This window comes from Rhipicephalus microplus, chromosome 6 (assembly GCF_043290135.1).
Source record: "Rhipicephalus microplus isolate Deutch F79 chromosome 6, USDA_Rmic, whole genome shotgun sequence".
Taxonomy (NCBI): domain Eukaryota; kingdom Metazoa; phylum Arthropoda; class Arachnida; order Ixodida; family Ixodidae; genus Rhipicephalus; species Rhipicephalus microplus.
The window spans coordinates 106,425,563-106,440,521 of record NC_134705.1 but is presented as its reverse complement, the minus strand read 5'-3'; the positions used below and the strand labels follow the sequence as shown (position 1 = coordinate 106,440,521).

Here is a 14,959-nt window from a genome sequence, read left to right as displayed (position 1 = left end):
CCTATATCTAGTATGTAACGTGGAGTAGCGTGCGGTGTGCCTCGTCGGGAATGTTAGCCAGACGCGACGCTGTGATGCCAGTCCGCCCAGGGCGCGTGCGCCGCTGCGTTTGTGCCAGTGCTGCCCGTAAATCTGAAAGCCACTAAGGCGCATCGAGTTCGGCGTTAGAGGGGCCGTAATACGTACATTGTGGGCCTATGCGGTCAGTTGTACGACCGATATCGGTCGCACAATTCTTGCGCAAGTTGAGTTGTAGTGCCCTGATTGGCATGCAGAGCATGGCGGAGCTTGCGTTGCGTTACTGCCCGAGTGCTAAAGGGATCCAGAATACGGCGAAATAGGCGCCAGGAGCACCTGGAGGTCATCTAGTTCGCCGCCATCGTGCATGTGTCAGCCCGATTTGAATTGGCACACTGCGCACAGTATGCTGCAGCCTCTGCAGTGAGCACCTCAATCCGAGCGCGAAGTTTTCGATTGAGTTTTTTACGTTTCCAGCGCTTTATAAGCCCGCGGATAGCGTTCCACAGATTTAGGAGGTGTGGGTCGATTGCAGGATAGCAATTAGATGTTTCGAGGAAGCGAGCGTTTGCCCGCTGATTATGAAGACACTAGGTGGTTGAGTGGCGTGCGGACGCGTCTGTATCGTATCCGCCAACTGACGTTGTTCAAATGAGTCCGATGAGCTTTCCCTCCAAGAATTCTACTGGAGCAACTCCGGAAAGTTTCAAAGAACACTTGGATACCCTATTGATCACGGTAGATCCACTGGAACCTCTTTTGTGGGTCCTTTCTCCGACACCAAGGGTTAGGCCTATTTGTGCTTATACACGGCATCGGGCGCCGCAGCGCGGAAAGGCGGAAAGCGCGGCCGCTTGTTTGGCCGAACCCCGAGGAGGCCATGCCTCATGTGGTTATGGTAGAAGGAGAACAAATCTCCAAAGAGGAAGCCCAGTCCAACGGCTGGAGTACCGCCCACAGAAAACAGAATGCGGATAAAACCCACTTCAAGCCCGAGACACACTCGGCTAGGCAAACTGGAGCCCACGTTGGCCCCGCTAAAGCCAGCCAGCTGAGAAAGGTTGCCGCAGCCTCCAGGCTACCGCGCCTGCCCACATCGCACTTTCGAGTGGTCGTCCGCCCGGGGGGAGGGCTGGACGTGCGAACGTGCAGTCAGTTAAAGGTCACGCAAGCCATTTTAGTGGCGGCCAGGCTGCCCCCAGCGGTAGCTGAGGAGGATATCGTGTGTGCGAACACCATGCAGAATATCTTCGTTATAAGCACACCCTCAGAATCGAATGCCAATGCATACTGCAAAGTGCAGAAAATATTCTTGGCAGATAAAAGCACTCTATCTCGGCTTATATCACACCTCCGGAAAATACCTGTAGAGGTGTGGTCAGAGGCATCAACACCAATCTGGCCGAACCTGCACTGCAAAGTCTTTTTGTCACACCCAGAAACCCGATGGTGCTCGGAGTCAGGTGCATAAAGCAGACCCCTACCGTGATTGTACTGTTAAATGGCATGAAAGTGCCCAACTATGTTCACTGCGGCCCCAACATGCTACGCTGTACACTGTACAAGAGGCAAATCGACAGTTGACGTAACTGCGGCCAAATCAACCACAGGCACGATGTCTGCCCTAGACCGACCGAAAAAGTGTGTGAAAAGTGCGGGACTTCGAGCATTGCAAATGGACACAAATGTGTGCAACCGAAGTGCGCGCTACGCGGAGACGCTCATCTCACCGGTGACCATACCTGCAAAAACAGATACCAAGTTCCCTACGTTGTAAGAAGGCGACGTAGAAAAAGAAGGAAAGGCGGTCACAAGACGAACAACGCTACGAGCAACGCCGGAGACTGCGAAATCGCCACTCCTACCAAAACACCAGCTGTGGCTGCTCCAAGGAACGCCGCCACGGAACGCTCTCGGAGTCCCCGGGGTGGCTTCAACTCGCAACCTACCTGGGCGGACAAGGTAGACGAAACAGGTGAGGCCCATGCCCCCGCGCAACCAGGGCAACTGTCACAGCAAACGCGAGACAAAATACAATCACTAGAGCGCGAGAATGCGTCTCTTCGACAGGAATTAGGTGATTGTAAGTCAATCTTGCAAGAAATGCAGCAGCGAGAGCGCGCATCTAGTGATCAAGCTACCGGAGCCACAGCGTCCATCAACAGAGGCGCGAAACGCAGGGCAGGCCCTGAGTCCATGGAAGAGGAGGCGCTTAATGTCTCAAGCATCCTAACACTGCTCGAAATGCTAAGAAGTGACGTTATTGCTGAATTTACTCCTATCAGGCTTCAACTGACCGAGCACGCCGCGAGGCTTCAACTTTTAGAATCATACAGGCAGCACGCACTGCTTGGTACACCCCCTTCGAGTCAGTAAAATGGATAATGCAAGCAATCTAGTAATCTGGCAATACAATTGCGTCAGTTTCCGAAAAGAAAGGCAGCACGGCAACCCTCTCTTAGCTTTGCTACCGAAAGGCCATTAGTAATCATCCTCCAGAAAACGCTCCCCGATGTCATCGCTCTTCGTCACTATCGTACAGAAGCGTATTTCAAGGAGGGCAAGAGGGGTGTAGCGACACTCGTCTCAAAGCATCTCGCCTATATACGTCATGACGTTAGGCCGGACTTAAAAATTGAACACACCATGATCGAACTCATCCCGAACGCTAAACTTAAACAATCCGTTTTTATTTTAAACGTTTACAGCTCACCAGCCGACCGAAAAGAGACGTTTCATGCTCTTTTTCACAAAGCATGTAAAATTGCAGGTGATCGAACGCTCATCATAGCAGGAGACTTCAACGCATATCATCATGATTGGGGCTATATCAAGGATACCGCAAAAGGCAAAGCCCTCGCAGCACAGATCGTAGCTTGTGGTCTCACATTGGTCACCGATCCACGATACCCCACCAGAATAGGCGATTCGGTCAGCAGGGATACCACACCAGATTTGACCATGGTTAGGAATGCAGAGGAACCCATATGGAATAACAAGGGAATCTTAGTAGTGATCACTACATTACCAGCTTCGCAATAAGAATCTCGTCACCACCGCTCAGAAAATTTCACGTCACGGATTGGGACCTTTTTAGAGCTGTCACAAAGCAAGACGAGAATAACTACAACTCAATAAACAAATTATTCACTCGCCTCAAACAAGACGTTGCTGCTTCCACAAAGGAAGTGAAGACAGAAAGAAAGATAGAGCGAATGGACAGTCGATTAGCGCACCTTCTGGAGTCTAAAAACGCGGTGCAGGCTCAATTGGAAACGCAGAAACTAAACCGACGCCTACGCAAAGAAAATTGCTGAACTTGATAGGCAGATAGATGAGCATAGTGAAACGCTAGCTCGACAGCAATGGGACGAAGTATGCAATGCCGTCGACGGGCAAATGAGGAGTAGTGCGAAGTGGAACCTCCTCAAACATCTACTGGGACATAAACAATCCAAAACCAATCAGCAGCTTAAATTGACAGACTTATCCACAACCTAAAGAACTCTGGTCTGACAGAGACACAAACTATCGATGAGCTCGCCTCGAGATATCTTTTCACAGAACCCGCCTCGCACAATGACTACCCTCCTGCTTTGCCAGGGAACAGAACAGACCCTCTTAGTTCATTCTTCACGTGCGCAGAGGTACGAGAGGTTCCATACGAGCTCAACTGCAGATCAGCTCCGAGACCTAATGGGATTAGTGACAAACTCTTAAAGAATTTGCCTGACGAAGATATCGAGCTTCTAACAAATAAAACCAACGAGAGGCGGCCGGCGAGGATCCAATAAAGTGGCGCGACACGACCGGAATCCTCATTCCGAAGCCGGAAAACTCCAGGAGCTTGGCTCGTTTCGGGCGATATCTCTCACTTCATGTGTAGAGAAGGTCGCCAAGCACGTTATTCTCAAGCGGGCCACTAAATTTTCTGAGGAAAGGAATCTCTTCCCATTTAACCTAATTGGATTCAGGCCGTCCATGTCAACGCAGGATGTAAAGTTGCTTTTAAAACACAAGATCATTCGCAGGAGCTCCAGAGACACCAGAGTTGTTCTGGCACTTGACCTGAAAAAGGCCTTCGACAAGGTCAAACGCTCTCACATACTTCCTTCCATTAAAGAGGCGGGCGTAGGAGAACAATTTTACAACTACATAAGCTCAATTCTTAAGAACAGAAAAGCTACCATTCGCCTAGGATGTCTCGGCTCGAAGACGTTTGATCTTGGACCTAGAGGCACTCCACAAGGGGCAGTGCTATCCCCATTTCTATTTACCTTATCGCTAAGAGCACTTTCCCACAGTCTGGCCGAGATTGAAAATCTCGGTCACGCCTTCTACGCTGACGACATCACCGTCTGGTGCGAGGGAGGTACTGATGGGCAAAGTGAAGAGCGATTACAAAGAGCGATCAGGGTTGTCGAAGATTTTATTCACAAGAAAGGACTCTGCTTGTCGGCTAATAAATCCGAACTGCTCCTTTACCGCCCAACAATCGGTGCAAAGAAAGGAAGTTTCCCGGATATCTTGATCAGCACAACGAACGGCTCTATTATTCCGATTGTAAAGAAAGTTAGAATTCTCGGTATGTTCCTGGAGGAGGATGGCAGTAACGCCTACACGTTACAACGCATCGCAGCAAAGCCAATTCCATGAGACATTTAATCACGGGGGTGGCCAACAAATGAGGGGGTTATCCTAGGAGAACCTTCGTAGACTCTTTCGTGCCTTCCTAATGAGCCACATCAACTACATCGCCCTGGCCCACAAGTGGAGCAGGAGAGATGAAGCCCGATTAGAATCAATAGTTCGCAAGAGCATAAAGAAGGCACAGGGTCTCCCACGGAGCACCAGTACAGAACATCTATTGGCGCTGGGTGTCCACAACACCTTCAGCAAAATAGTAGAGGCACAACAGGTCGCCCAAGTTGCAAGACTGGCTTCCACGGAGGCTAGCAGACAGTTACTAGCGCATATTCGTATACGGTCTCCCATTGCCAGACAGAGGAAGTGCGCGCTCCCTATCAAAGTCAGGGAAATGTATGCAGTATCTCAGGTACCTAGAAACATGCACCCCCAATACAACTGCGACAAACGCAAAGCAAGGGCCAGAGCCCTTCTTCAAACAGCGGCTACGATTGAGGACAATGACACCTTTGTTGACGCAGCGCAATACGCAGCTTCCAATCACTTTGTTTCAGCAGCTACGTCGTTACGGGGAGAGCTGCTGACATCACTTACGCTCAAAAATTCGATGCCGACAAAGCCGAACAGGTGGTAGTGGCCATCGCCATGGCCACAACCAACCGTTCTACTATTTACACGGACTCGCGAGCAGCCACGAGAGCTTTTATGAAAAGCTCGGTGTGCAAAGGAGCCGCGCGCGTTCTCTGCTGCATCTTGGAGAGGCAAAAAGCATATAATTTGGTTTCCTGGTCATGTGGGCAGTGATGCTCATGAAACCATCCCAAACGCCAACGAACTTGCACACTCCCAGGCGCGAGGTCTCACACACCGCGCCGGAAGTGGGCACTCGGAGGCTGAGGGAGGGCAAGGGCAAAGGGACCCTCTTCTCAATTTCAACGAGGTCGGTAAGCACTATCAGCTAGGGCGTAGGAAGTTTCCGCTTCCACACCCACATTTAAACAGACCTCAGGCAATCACCCTGCAAATTTTACAAACACGTATAAATGTTCGTTTATTTGGTCAAATTTTGTATACGGAATAGACCCACGCTGCCCGCGTTGTGGTTATCCGTGGTGCACTCTCCAGCACATGCTGCGGAAGTGTCACGACTTACACGGGGGCTCAGGGTCAGCCTCCACTGAGGTAGACTGGCTACAGCTTATAACCAGCTCCGCAAAGGACCAGCAGCTAAGGGCTGTCCAGAGAGCCCGCGAAGTCGCCGAGAGCTTGAACCTCCCAGTGCCATCGTGGGCAGGGCCCCCAGACGGTATCCCCGGACGGGGGCATTCTCGTCTTCTCCGGACCAAATAAAGTTGTTTGACTGACTGACTGAATATGAAGGACGTAGGACGCCCACGCCGCGTATTCGCCCTAGCTGGGGATCATAGGAAATAACCAAATTCTTCAATGTTGTAGGCCGGTGCTCTCAGATTAGGGTGCACGTTAAAGAACCCCAGGTGGTCGAAATTTCCGGAGCCCTCCACTACGGCGTCTCTCATAATCAAATGGTGGTTTTGGGACGTTAAACCTCACAAATCAATCAATCATTTAGTCCAGTCTGTGAGACGGGCCGGGACTCAGTAGTGGCGCATGTTCGGCCAGTGTGAAGAAAATGCGAAGCAAATTGTGTTCACTTCCCCAAGTCTCACCCAAGTTTTTGCATGTAGCATCGCGAATGTTAAGAGTCAAGAAAAGGTCGGGGCATGTGTCACATAAGACTGAATCGCTGGAACGTGTGGGCTGTGCTGTATCAGTAAGCAGCGTGAGGCTAAGCGACGAGATGAGCTCCTTGAGTTCTATTCCCGGAAGTTCTCTTAGTAGTAACCCCTTTAAAGGATGGGGGCGTTGAAGTATCGCACAATCACCAGGTTTGACGGTCTTCCGTGCGTACCGCCCCTTGAAACAGATTCGTAAATAAGCCTTGGCAAAACGAGGAGGACAATTCTCAATTATTATGTGAAATAATGGTTGACCTCTCCGTTTAGACAACACTGACATCGCACAGTATTCGTATGGATGATGCAGATTGAGGTAGACCTGTATCGCATTGTACGCCTTATGCACAAGAAGACATGCAGTGTGCCTTCCACATAGCAGCAGTATCCAGTAAAAGTTGGTGTCGCAACAGATTTTTGAAGTGGCAAAACGGCGGGTTGAGAGCCAGGATCTAATCACGAAAAATGACCATGATCTAATCAAAGCAAAAGCCCTTCACTAGAGTTACGCACAAGCTGAGGATTCCATTTGGGTAGACGCCGCTTGTACAGCACAGAAAGCTGTGGTGGTTTCCTACAACCCTTCGCTACCTCATCTCCTGATTCACCGCCTTCGCTCAGGCTCTACAGCTGAGAAGGTGGAGGAGACCGCCATCACCTTAGCACTTGCCCATTGCTATGCACAGTACAACTTCACTGATTTAAAAACTTCTCTGTAAAAACTATGCCAGGGGCAGGACGCACCCCTGTGCCTGGCAGTTGTTGAACACCCCACACATTATTTACCGCAATCGGTATAGCTTCAGTGGGTACCGGCTCGTTCGGGGAGCCCGGAAAAGGAGGCTGCCGGTAAATTGGCACAAGAAGTCATTACCCGGCCTCAGAACAGCCTCAATTCAGGCTTCTCAAAAGAGTGGTCGCACAATTTTGCAGAGCTCACACAAATACAACGTTTCAACCGTCGGATCTACCCTCCTCCGAATCTCTCTCTTAAGATTTCCCAACAAATCCTATGGAGACGTCTCCAGACTCACACTCTATCTTCCCCTCAACTGCTGTCCCACTACTGTGGCACTTCCCCAGAATGTTCCCTCTGCATCGAACCTCATGCCACCCTTTCCCGTATTATATTCGGCTGCCCTGCTGATTTTTCCCCGCAGCGACAGCCTGCCATCTCAAGCTGGGAGGACTGGGAGGTCCTGCTCTCGTCTGGGGACCCAGCGATGCAGCTTGCTGCGGTGAGTAGGACAGCCGAGGTCTTTGCGTCGAAAGGCATGACCGTATTGTCGCGGTGCGCGACCGCGCGGTGGTCCAGGGATTCCCGGAGTTCCAAACACATTTGGAAGGAAGGAATAAACTTTATTTCGTATCCGGCGTGTTAGTGGGCTGAGCTCCCGCCTAGGTGTCGGCTAGAAGGTCTTGCCTCCTAGCGGCTTCCTCGGCTCGCTGGATTGCCCATAGCTGATCGTCCAAGGCTGGACTGAACAGCACGGCCTGCCAACGCGCGCGGAGGCTGTTGGTAGAGGCCGCGTTCTGATTACTGTGTTTTATGCCTTCCATTCCAATAGAATGTGTTCTAAGGAAGCTCGTGCCCGACAATCTTTGCATTCAGCGGTCGCGTAGATCTCTGGATACATAGCATGTAGTATCACTGGATTCCTATAGGATATGGTTTGTAATTGTCGCCATTGGACAGACTGTGCCCTGTTGAGTTTATGATGAGGAAGGGGGTTAACACGCCTCTGTAATTTATAATGTGTCGTAATTCTATTGAACGTTGTCATTCGGTCCTCCAACTGCCACACAATCGGAAATTCTGACGAGGGATCAACAATAGTCGTAGCCCAGAAAGTGAGTCCTTGAGCTACGTTGTAAGCAACCTCGTTAGGGTTGATATCTCCCGTGGTGTCAGCTATGTGATCTGGGTACCAGACAATGCAAACGTACCTGTCGTCTTGGTTGGGTTTGCCTGTCTTAGGAAGACGCAGGGAGATACTGCCATTTGCAAAGTTTCGTACAGCTGCTTGTGAATCGATGATTATATAACACGCGTCAGTTTGTAATATGACCAACGCTAAAGCTGTCTCTTCAGCCATTTCAACGCCTCTCGTGTGTATTGTCAGGCTGGTGCTGCATTGTTTCTTGTGGTTCACTACAGCCGCGATGAAGCAGCATTTGTGTTTGTAACTAGCGGCATCTACGAAGACCGCTTTTTTGTTGTTTCCGTAGCTCTTTGTCATCGTCTTGAGTGTGCTCAGCCTTCCACCTGCGTTTTCCAGGATACATCTACCAGTCTTGGTTTTAGAGACGCGCTCGTACTGTACAATACGTTGCGCCTCTAACAGTTCCTTATATATATATTATGTAAACCCAGCTCTAACAGCCTCTCCGTACAGAAACTTTGCATGAGCTTCAGCGCTTGTTGGTAGATTCTTCTTATGAGGCTGTTTAATTTCATTTTTCCTGCTGCAAAGCATCTATGGTAACACAAACATACGTAATGTGGCTTATGACAAACGCGTGGATTTCTCTTATGACATTTGTCTCTTTCATGCCGCTATGCTTATTCGTAATTCTTTCGATTAGGCGCATCGTTTGGTAAACCCTTCGATATTGCGTAACTTTTTCCCAATGGTGCCTTTGGCTTGTAATATTAACGCCAGTACCCTTATCTTCTCGACAATGGGTATGGTGTGTACATCTCGTGTTTTAAGTTGTATGTCTGCTTAGGTATGTGCGTTGCGGTGCTTGGGAGGTCGGCCTTTTAATGTTGGTCTATATAGTAGCAGCTAAGATTTTTCGGCTGAGCACGTGAGACCAGTTCCTTCTAGGTATTGCACTACGGTGTTGATCGCTTCTTGTAAATGTTGTTCAATTGACCCATAGCTGCTGTTGCGTACCCACAGAGTAACATCATCTGAATATATTGTATGGTGCAAACCTTCTATTTTTTTAATCTACTTAGGAGGCCAGTTAGGACTAAGTTAAATAACTTAGGTGATATCACTGATCCTTGGGGTGTACATGCACTACCCATTAATATTTTTCCTCAAATGTGAGACCGTCTACAACATTTTCGACCTGTCTGTCTGTTAGGAAGTTTCAGATGTAATTACACGTCCACTCACCTAAACCTAAGTTACTGACATGATTCAGTATGACTTGGTCGGTGACATTATCAAATGCCTTTTTTAGATCCAGCCCGAGCATGGCTCGAGTTGATCTGCTAGATTCATCTATGATCTCGTGTTTTAATTGCAGCATGGCGTTTTGTGTACAGAGATTTTTCCGAATACCTATCATTGTACATGAGAGTACGTTGTTGTCCTCTAGGTAGTTTGTCAATCGGGTCAGTAAGGCGTGTTCCATTACCTTACCCAGGCAGGAAGTAAGTGAAATTGGTCTTAGGTTCTCAAGCTGTAAGTGTTTGCCAGGCTTGGGTATAAGCACGACGTGGGCCGTTTTTCATTGCTGCGGTACGTGGCCTTGTCTCCAGCATTCATTAATAAAGTCTGTTAAATGGCCAATAGACGTATCGTCTAGGCGTCGCAGTGTTTTGCTCGTAATGGCGTCAGGGCCCGGTGCCGACGTAGTATTTAGTTTGTGTAGTGCCGCTCGTATCTCCGCATCGTTGAATTCTTCATCAAGGTCAGGATTCGGCGCTCCTACGTAATTGGCGTGAGTGCATCTTGGTGCCTTGATTATGTATTTAGGCGCGACCTCTTTGAGGAAGTCTTTTTCTGTGCCTTTATGGGCATGCAGAATTTTGTTCATATTTTGTTTCTTTACCGTTTTTGTGTCTTCTGGGCTTAAGTGGTGCGAAAGTAAATTCCGCGTTTTGCCTAGGCTCAGTCGGTTGTCCATGGCGGTACAAGTTTCTTCCCATTGTTGACAATAAAGCTGTTGCGCGTATCGTTCGATTTTCTTGTTAAGTGTGGCTATCTTTTTTCTTAGTGTTCTGTTATATTTCTGCGTTTTCCAGCATTTTTGTAGCCCTTGTCTGGCTCCCCACATATATAATAACTTACTGTCCAGAATTTCAAGCTTAGCTTCTGGTGGAACTATTTTTGTTGCCTCCGAAATATCCTTCTTTAGATTAGCTGCCCATTGGTCAAGGTTTATAATGCTTTCTGTGATACCCTCTCATATTTCTGAATTAATTTCGATCAACTAGTGTAGGCTGTTTGCCCATGGGTTTGGTGCGCCCCCCAATAGGCTGAATTTAAATGGTAGAATGATCACTTCCAAAGTCTTGCTGTGTACACAGCCATCGCGCAGATTGCGTGTTATTTTTAAAAGTAAGGTCGGGCGCGGTATTACCATAGACAGAATTTCCTTGCTTAGTGCGTACTGTGGGTTCAGTGATGAGTGTTAGCCCTTCCTGCTGCGAGTCCAGCCAGACATTCCTGCCCTTGGGGTGGACGTGTTTATAACCCGATGTACAATGAGGGGCAATAAGTCCCTTTCGATTATTACAAATCGGTCACCCGCTATGGTAAGCGTGCGCTTAAAGAGAGTTAAAAATCTGTGCCGTGTGACTTTCGGGCTACTGTACACGTTTAGGATGAACACACTGTCCCCTGTTTTTCTTGAGGGTATGACTTCAATTAGTATATTTTTTATATCGGTAACCTGTGTGCTGTGTTGCACTGCCGTGAGATCTCTCCGCACTAAGGTTGTAAGGGCTTTAGTCTCCCCCTCGGAACGGCTGATAGAGCGGTAGCCAGACAACTTAGCAAGACCATGCATTTCTGTAGGATCATGATATCTGGTTTTTCTTTATCTTTAAGATACTGGTGTAGAAGGGCTTTCGTGTTTGTGTAACTTGTACAATTCTATTGCCATAATACGTATTTGTTGCGTCTGTCCACGGCGGCAATTATTGCTGAGGAGGCGCCGGGTTCATATTAGCCGGCATTAGTAGCGGAGGTTCTATAATTGGTTGAAAGGACGCTACTCGACTGGCGTGTAGGCCTGTAGCAGAGGGACATTTTTCAAGTTCTGTAACCCTAGTAGATAGGCTATCTAGGTGCTGCTGGTGAACCTGCTGTTGTTGTATAACTCTGTTAATTTTCTGCATAATAGCCCTTCCCCACTCTCTGAATTGCGCTCCCATGGTTTCCTTAATGTCGTTTATTGCCTTAATTTGAACTTTCACAGCTTCTTCAATTTTACTTATTTGTAAATCTACGCATTCCTCAGATTCCTCTTGACCTTTGTGCAACCTGTTAGCAGTCTTGTTTTTATTGTGCTTGCTAGTACCATCGTCGTTGTTCTCTAAATCCTTATGCTTTGGAAGAGGTGAGTCATTGCTCTCCTCTATACTAGCTACACTATCATGTGTTAAAATATCGCATCATTGCACTGCACCGTGCCTGTTCTGTAGTTATGAATTATTCCGTTAATTTTTTATTCTCCTCCCTCTTGGTGGCAATTATCTGATTGTTTTGCAGAATCATTTGTTTCAGTTGTTCTAACTGCCCCTCGAGTTTGCTGACTTTCCGGTCAGAGGCAGACTCCGCCTACGCGCGCGTCCCGTTGACCCTGTCTGCCCAGCTCATTTTGAACGGTGTATCGGCGCCGGGGTTTCGGGGTTTCTTGGCCCTTCGCTGGAAGCGTGACTTTGACCTGGAGCGGTTCTTGGACCTGAAGTGGTTCCTGGACCTTGAGCGGCTTTTCCTCTCATGCGACACACTGTGGGAGGACTCCAATATGTTTTCTTTGCTGCGTTGGCGTGAGATGCCCTGTTTTTTGCGGCGAGGGACGCGTTCTCTTGTTCTTGTCTGCCTCATTCCCAGTGGCGTTTCCACGCTAGAAATGATGTCTTATACCTTTCCTTGCAGGTTCGGTCTGCTGTGGAGTGATCTTCGTAGCACAGCTGGCACCTGGCCTTGCATTTGTGGCTTTCGGAAGGATTTGGCATCCTGCAGCCTCGGCAGATCTTATCTTTAGGGTTGGGGCAAACATGCGCCCTATGCCCCAAGCGTCCGCAGTGATAGCACACGTCCAGTTGTTTTCTGTACAACGAACATCGTAGCAATGCCCCGCCGTATTTCACGTAGCTTGGCACATGGTAGCCGTCGAAAGTACAATCGCATTGGTTGTATGGCCCATTCGCTTGGCCACTAGCGCAGTTTGGGTCCTGGGGCTTACAACGTTTTCAGTTATATCTCGGGCAGTGTCTTCTAGCGGTATTCCCCGGATCACTCCCTTGGAGTTGTTTCCTGGGGCTGCTTCATAAGCGCTGGCTTCAAAAGCTTGCGTACCTATACTGATACAGGTAATTCGCTGGTATCTGTTGGCATGTTCTTGAACAGCAGTGCTAACCACAACAATGTTTTGTTGGTAGTTGAGGCAGATTGTGTCTTGCTCTCTGAATTCCCTTGGTATATTGGCAGATTCGTAGACGCTGTTGGCAATGTGGGTGGCACCGTGGACACTGACGCGAAGTCACCCACAAGGTCGAACATTTACCTTGTAGTTTTTTCTTGGAAGGGGCGGTATTCTGCTACCTCTGGTGATTCGGCGAAGCCGTTGTTCTCTCAGTTTCTCGTTCTTCTGCCCTTTCGAGTGCTGCTCACTTGGTTGGTCTAATATTTTCTGTGTTTTTTTCGCTGTCCCACTGGTCGCCATACGGTATTATTCTCAAATTCTTCTTTCGAAATGCTTTCTCCCTCCCCGGTCACTTCTATCTGGTCAAAAAACTCGAAACAACTAGCGTACAGGGCACCGCGTTCTTCGTGGTTCCACACGACGCCTAGCTGCGTCGCAGCGGTGACGGCGGTGTCTACGGCAAGCGCTATGCAGGTGGCTCTTCTGCGGGCGCAGCGAACACAAAAACGGGCATAAAATGGTCAAATGCAAGTCCTCCCAACTGATTAATTTTGTCAGAATGGTCACGATGACTTGTGACGTTGATTTTAAATGAGAAATCCGCTGGATATGGTGATTAACGCTGAGAAACATCCAGAAAACACGAAGCCGACGCGATGAGCGACTGCTTCTGCCGGGCGCCTCCTTCTCTTCAAACACATTTGCACTAATAAAGTTTTTGTTTCTGTCAGTCCGTCTCGAGAGAGACAGGCGTCTAACGTGGATGCCCTTTGCTTCGCTTCACTGGCAGCGATGAGGGAGCAGAGGTAGACGCACCACCGGTGAGTCGGGACACCAGCGTTCCTTGCACAGCTGGGGAATGACGGCCATCTGCAGTGTCTCACTGTTGCGTGGACCCAGACTTGTATTGCGCTTGCTTGCGTTTTCATTATCGCAGCATGTCCTCGAGATATTCATCGTCTGATGGCATACCTTCTCCTGGAGAAGAAGTGTCCATGGACACTACTTGCGTTTAGGCAGGATCCTAGCCCGTAACCACGTTTACAGTCGCCATCGCGAGGCAGAGAGGCGCCACAAGTGGCTCCCCTAGTGAGGTGGTGTAGACGCCAGAGTGAAAATTGTCTCAAAGTGCCACAACTGGGACAACTGGACAGCAGTGGTGTCTAAGTCAAGTGTAGGACTTGTTAGTGACGCGAAATTAAGAAACGAAGGATTTAGCGGAAATTGAAGAAAGTCCACGGAGCCGATTTGGATTGCGTTTGTCACCTTTGAGAACTCACAGCGCCACCTATTCTTCAAATGTTCCTTTTGTTTGTGTGAGAAAATGCGAGGGTACTTCAAGTTTTCTAGCCAGCACAAGGTGTAAGGGTTGTTCTGAGCTTTAAAAGGCCTTTTATAGTGCTAATTGGGGTGTTTAACGACCCAATACCATCATATGATTACGAAAGGCAACGTGATACAGGGCTCCTGAAATTTCTACCACCTGGTAATGTTTAACGTGCCCCAAGTCTGAGCACACGGATCTACACCATTTTCGCATTCATTGAAATTGCAACTGCCGCAACCAGAATTTGATCCCGTGACCTTCGGGTCAGCAGCCAAGTACCTCAGCAACTAAACCACTGAGACGGAACTTTGATATAAGTAGGGCCAAAATATTTACGTAGCCATAGAATGGCAAACACACTTTTTTTTGTCATAGAATAGTTGCCTTCTGCCTTTCAGCAGCCAACAAGCCCGGGATTGGCGCCGCCTCCAAACGAACACATACCCCCACATATCAAAACTACACGCAATTTTTCCACAGATATACACAACAGGGGTATGCCCATGGTGTAGTAACCACACAGCCACACTTACACACATAACCTACCAATGTACCGAGTGGCCAGCCAATGCAGTTTCTAGGTTGGTGCGCTCACTACAAAAGCTCACAACGTGGTCTTGGGAGGCACGGCTTTCCGGGCTGGCACTGGGGAGCCAACTGGTGACCCTAGACCAGGCCCGGCGAGCCGCTGTGACCAGTGGGGCTCTACGAGAGGGCTCCACCCGGGATAAGTCACGTAATTTTAATTCTTCAATAAACTTTATTCTCTCTCTCTCTGCCTTTCATAACCACCCGCAAGCTTAACTGATAGCCCTTTATTCTCCATTGATATTGTCACAAGAACACGGGGACGCAGGCAAAAAACAGGGCATTTTATATC

The 14,959-nt window shown here is 48.7% G+C and overlaps 1 protein-coding gene across 4 annotated transcripts in view; it reads right to left on the bottom strand.

Annotated features, from left to right (window-relative positions):
* The window catches only part of LOC119168046 (uncharacterized), a 231,120-nt gene that overhangs the window by 80,765 nt on the left and 135,396 nt on the right, over positions 1–14,959 (bottom strand). The window lies entirely within an intron of this gene.